The 5,983-nt window shown below is 35.2% G+C and overlaps 1 pseudogene; it reads left to right on the top strand.

Annotated features, from left to right (window-relative positions):
- Nucleotides 1–813: 813 nt before the first annotated feature.
- On the top strand, nt 814–901 carry LOC111814575 (annotated as a pseudogene).
- Nucleotides 902–5,983: the final 5,082 nt, after the last annotated feature.

Below are 5,983 nucleotides of genomic sequence, written 5' to 3'. Positions count from 1 at the left end.
AGGAGAAGAAGACATTAGAAACAAGGGCTGGCAAGATAGTTCAGCATACTAAACACCTGTTTAGGCAGTCACAAGGACTAGAGCTTGATCCCCACCACCATATGTTGTGCTGGTCCTGCTCCCAGGTATGCTGAGCTGGCCACCAAGACAGACCCTGGTGGCACATGCCTATAATCCCAGCAATGGGGAGGCTGAAAACAGGAGGATTACTAAGAGTCCAAGCTATGTAGTGAGATCCTGTACAAAATACATTAAATAAGTAAGTAAGTAAATAAATAAATAGAAACAATGCAAACTTTAACTTTAAAAAAATAGGATTTCAACAGTAGTTGTTATATTGCATGTTCTCTTCAAATTAGTTGTTCAGATTACCAGATATAAGCATGTAAAAGTGGTCCCAAAAAAGTTACAAAAAAAATTAAAAGGAGGGATGAAAAATATTTAACCATTAACTGCTCCTTTCAATAGACCAGCAGAAATCAGCAGTACAATTATCCAAGCTATCCTGTACTTTCCAGATTAAAAAAAAAAAAATACAAGTGGCAAATAAATATATGAAAAAATGTTCAACATCATTGGTCATTTGAGAAATGCAAAATTAAAACAATACTGAGATTGCATCTCATCCTAGAAAGAATGTCTATCATCAAGAAGTAAAAAAAAAAATAATAATAATAATGACAAATGCTGGGGAGGGGAGATGCTGTGGGGGAAAAAAACAAAACAATCCAATCTTTTTAAAGAAGGCAAAAAAAGTCAGGATTCTCAGTTGTAATCTACAAGGTTTAAAATGATGTATAAATTAAACTAAACATCGCTTCTCGGCCTTTTGGCTAAGATCAAGTGTAGTAAATTAAACAAAACAATGATCACACCTTACATAATTTATGGGTAAATCATTTGCAGTCTCTGATTGTTTAGTCAGGTTTTCATAAACCCATATGTCCATCACATAATGAATAATAATCCATATGATCAATACACAGCATGTTTAGCTTTGTTTCTTATTGCTAAGATAAAATACTTAAAACCTAAAGTTAGAGGAGAAAAAGTTTATCTTGGCTCAGTCTGTAGAGATTTCAGTTCATAGTTGGCTGGCTCCAAGGCAGAGCAGTAAGCCACACAGGCATCATAGAAGAGAAACAGTTCATAGGACAGAAAGCAACAAAGCAGCAAAGTAACAGCAGCAGCCCTCTTTCTATTCCTTATATTTTATCCAGGGTTTTGTCCTTAGGGAAGCTAGCACTCACACCTAGGAAGGGCCTTCCATTATCCACACCCAGAACTATGCCAAACCAATCAATGTGCTAATTTAGTGATCACACAGCCTTAATCCCAGCAGCACACACCCTAGATCCAACCACTTCTGAAAAATCTCCACCTATAACCACTTGAAGGGGAACATCTAGATACAAGCCAAAACATATAGTTATGAAGTACTTTGATGTTTGTCACTGTGTGAATTCTTATTCTTTATAAACCATTAAGGTTGGTTTCGTTAAATCTGAAGATAAATAAATTTCCAGGAGACTTTAATTCAATGATTCCAAAAGAAGTCATGTGAAAAATCTGAGGAGCAGAGCGTAGTTTCAAACAGTTTGAGGCAGTGGGAGAGAGGAGAGTTGTAGAGATCAGACGTCAAAGACAAGTAGCAACCAGAACTTGTGGGTTTGTGCTGCATGAGAAGAGTTTAGATTTAATTCTACCCATCAGTGTTTAGCCAAATTGTCTTCTATATGCTTCTCATAGCCAGACACATTGGTTCCCTATAATCCCAGTCATCTGGAAGGCAGGAGGAATGTAAATTTGTGCCCAGCCTTGGCAAACTGGTGACTTGGAGAGATCCTGTCTCAAAATAAAAATGTTTTAAAATATTAGATATATTCCATAGCAAAATAATGTATTCAGTCTCCAATAGTGAATAAACAAAAACACACTCTAAAGTTAGATATACCCCAATCCTCAGGATGCTAACAGGAAGACCATGATTTCTAGACCAGATTGGGCAACACAGTGAGTTCATGGTACACCTGGACTACTCATAGTGACACTCTTTCTTGGAAACACTCCCCTCCATTAAAATAATTCTTGTCTTGAATCTGTGGAGAATGAAATATTGGAAGGCAGAAATGCAATCAGAGACTAAGGACTGTAAAGAAGGATAGTGATGATAGAAAGGATATAATGATGAGAGCACAAGAGTGGTTTTAGTGATTTGAATTTCAAAGTGAAGGAATAATAGGAAATAAAGACTCATACCTAGGCAGGTATTAGTCAGTTTCCCAACAGTATTACAAAATGTTTGACACAGACTATGTGGAAAGAGATTTATTTAGCTCACAATTCTACAAGTTCACAGTCCAAAGGGGTTGGTACATCAGGTAGGGTAAGGGCACTCTCTTCTTAAGAAGGGGTCTATAAAGCTCAGTAGATCCACAACATGTGAACTGAGGCATACTGCTTGACCAAGTGGGGCCCAGACATAGACCCAGATCTACAAGAGCATCCCCTTGAGACAGAGGTGGAAATAGGTAACTGGGGTGAACTGGGCTGCCTGGAAGACTCTAGGTACATCAAGGGCAGGTGATCAGATAGAACTTAGGGGAACTAATTTAAATACAAATCCCCAATTTAATATCTGATTAGCTACATAGTCATAACGTTTGCTCTTCTGGTTTAAAAGACCAATGTATTAGCTACAAATGTTTGTCAATTGCTAACTTGAACTGCCCATTTATTAGTGTTCCTAATTGTATTACTGTAAATAGAAAACTTTTTCTGTCTTAACCACATTATCTCTCTTGGGTAACATCAGAGGGAGCTTGGATAATAACCTCAATAAACTCCTACACCAGACAGACGACAGTGCTAAACAGAAACTAATACCTCACTTTCAATCAATAGAGAGGGGAAAACATTGAGACACACACAAAACAAGAATCTCTGAAAAGAAGAGATGCCTAAAAAACACAATCTATGCAGAGTGGCTCTGATCATAGTGATACAGCTAACTACTACCAAACATTCACCAAAAAGTGTCATAGAAATAAAGACACAAAGAGAGAAAGGGAGGAAAATTCATTCTCAGCCCAACGCCCACCTAGAACAACCACAGGGGACACTAGCATAGAAGAAATTGGAAGTCACACACCTGAAATCTCTGAAATAATAGCATCTGAAGTAAAGAAGCAACTGAAGAGTATAAAGAAAATCAAATCAGAAATAATTTCCCAAGCGAAAAAGGAAATGATAACTATAATGAAAGAATTACAAAGTGTTTCTAAAGGGGACACTAATTAAAAAAGTAGAGAATAGAAAAATGATGGAAACCTTAAATGAGCAATATAGAAAAGAAAGAGAATGCATGGATCAGATTAAGGAGATTAAAAAATAAATAAAAGTTGGTGAAACTATCTGAATGAAACAAAATAAACTTTCAGATCTTGAACACTGTTGCAGCTAGTAAAAAGGTAAGGAAAGATCTCATAAAAACAACTAAGATCCCGAGAATAATAACTCAACAGCTATAAGATGATTCAAAGATTAACAACATAAGATGAATAGGCATCAAGGAGAAAGAAGGAGTCAACACAAAAGATTTAAAAGGAATATGGGCAGAAGTAATAGCAGAAAAATTTCCAAATATGGAGAAAAAATCAGACATTCAGTAACTGAAGCATATAGAACCCCAAATAATGTAAACCCAATTAAAAACACACCCAGACATATAGTAATTAAGATCCCAGAAGTTCAACACAAGAACAGCATACTAAAAGCTGCTAGAGAAAAAAAAAGATCACATTTAAAGGAAAACACATCAGAATAAAAGCAGATTTCTCTTCATAAACCATCATGTCAAGAAGAGTAAATTACTTTAAGTCTTGCAAGAAAACAAATTCCAATAAAGACTAATATACCCTGCAAAACTCTCCTTCAAGTTCGATGGAGAAATGAAATACTTCCATGACAAAGAACAACTACAGAAGTTCATGCAGACCAAGCAAACCCTAACCAGGGTACTAAAACGTATTCTAGAAAGGGACTGAAATGACCACAACTACTAGAATGAGAGCAGAAAGGACACACAAAATAAGGCAAACAATTAAAAACAAGAGAAAAGTAGGTAAAGAACAGCAAAAAAATAACATGACAAATGTAAGTCAATACATACCAATTATAACCATCAATGTAAATGGACTAAATTCACCAATTAAAAGAAATAGACTGGCGAAGTGGATTAAGAAACAAAATCTAACAATATTCTGTATATAAGAAACATATTTAACTTACAAAGAAATTCACAAACTGAAAGTCAAAGGATAGAAAACAATACTACATGTGCCAGGACCTCAAAAAAAAAAAAAAAAAGCCAGGTTAGATATTCTGTTTGCAGACAGTGTGAACTTTGCAGACTTCAAATCACTAATAAAGAAATGAGATAAAGAAAGTCACTACATACTGGTTGGGGAAAAATACAAGAGGAAGAAGTAACAGTCAGAAATATGTATGCACCAAATATGGGAGCACCCAATTATATAAGACAAACTTTACTTAACATGAAAAAATCTAATATTCAACACCACAAAGTTAACAAGAGACTTTAACACTCCCTTATCCCCAAAAGATAGGTCAAGCAGACAAAATATTAGCGAAGACATAGCAGAACTGAAGCAAACCTTTGAAGAAATTGATTTAGTAGATATATACAGTGTGTTTCTCCCAATAACATCTGCATGCACTTTTTTTTTGTACTTTAGGGAAGGGTCTACAGGGTATTCAGGCTCTCACTACTAGATTGGACTCATAATGATCCTCCTGTTTACAGCCTCCCAAGTGCTGGGATTGCAAGAGGAGCCATCATACCCAGTCTCAACCACTATCTCAGTGAGTCCCAGGAGCAGGGCTGGCATGGCAGGACCAGGGATTAATCCCCAGGCCCCTGTGCCTGCTTGCAGATGCTTTAATCCACTGAGCTGTTTGGCCATTCCTTGAATACACATTCTTTTCAGTTGCACATGGGGTGTTTTCTAAAATAGACTATATACTAATCCTTAGGTCATGCTTAAATATGTACAAGAAAACAGAAATTATCCCATGCATACTATGTGACTACAGTAAAATGTAATTGGAAATAAATGACCAAAAAGCCACAAAAATCCAATGAACATATGAAAATTAAATAATACCCTCCTCAGCAACAAATGGGTTACAGATGAAATTAAACAAGAAATTACAAAATATCTAAAATCCAACAAAAATTCAAGCACAAATTATTGGTATACAAAAGATGCAATGAGAGCAGTTCTTATAGGGAAATTTATAAAAGTCAACTCACACGTTAGGAATACAGAACGAGAACAAATAAATGCCTTAATATTGCAAATCAGTGTCAAGAACCAGAAGAACAAAGCAAGCCCAAAGCCCAAAGATGGGAGGAAATCATAGATTAGAGCAGAAATTAGTGCAATTGAGACAAAAGAAATACAAAGAATTAATGTTATTAAAATGGTAAATAAAATTGATAAGTGCCTAGTTAACTTCATCAAAAAGATGAAAGAAAAAACTCAAATTCAAGCAATAAGTAATGAAAAGGTAACATTACTACTGACCCTATAGAAATTCAGAGGATCGTCAATAACTATGTTATTTTGAAAATTTTTACTCTCACAGAATTGAAGACACAGAAGAAATGGACAGATTCCTAGATAGATACAAATTACCAAAACTGAATCAAGAAGATATAAAAGCTCTGAATAACCCATTATCAGCCAATAAAATTGAAAATGTAATAAGAAAAAAACTTACTGACAAAGAAAAAGCTCAGGTCCTGATGTACTCGCAGGTGAATTCTACAAGAAATTTTTTTTTGAAATTTTTTATTTTTCAACAAATAATACACTGCATATATTCTTCTTAGTGGTTAATTGCTGTACAAGATTCTACTTGTGATCCTATTTACAAACACCATTAGAACAAATCATTC

The sequence above is a fragment of the Octodon degus genome, unplaced genomic scaffold, assembly GCF_000260255.1.
Source record: "Octodon degus isolate 3935 unplaced genomic scaffold, OctDeg1.0 scaffold00363, whole genome shotgun sequence".
In the NCBI taxonomy this organism is placed as follows: Eukaryota; Metazoa; Chordata; class Mammalia; order Rodentia; family Octodontidae; genus Octodon; species Octodon degus.
Note: the sequence above shows the minus strand (reverse complement) of the source record. Positions and strands in the feature narration are given on the sequence as shown.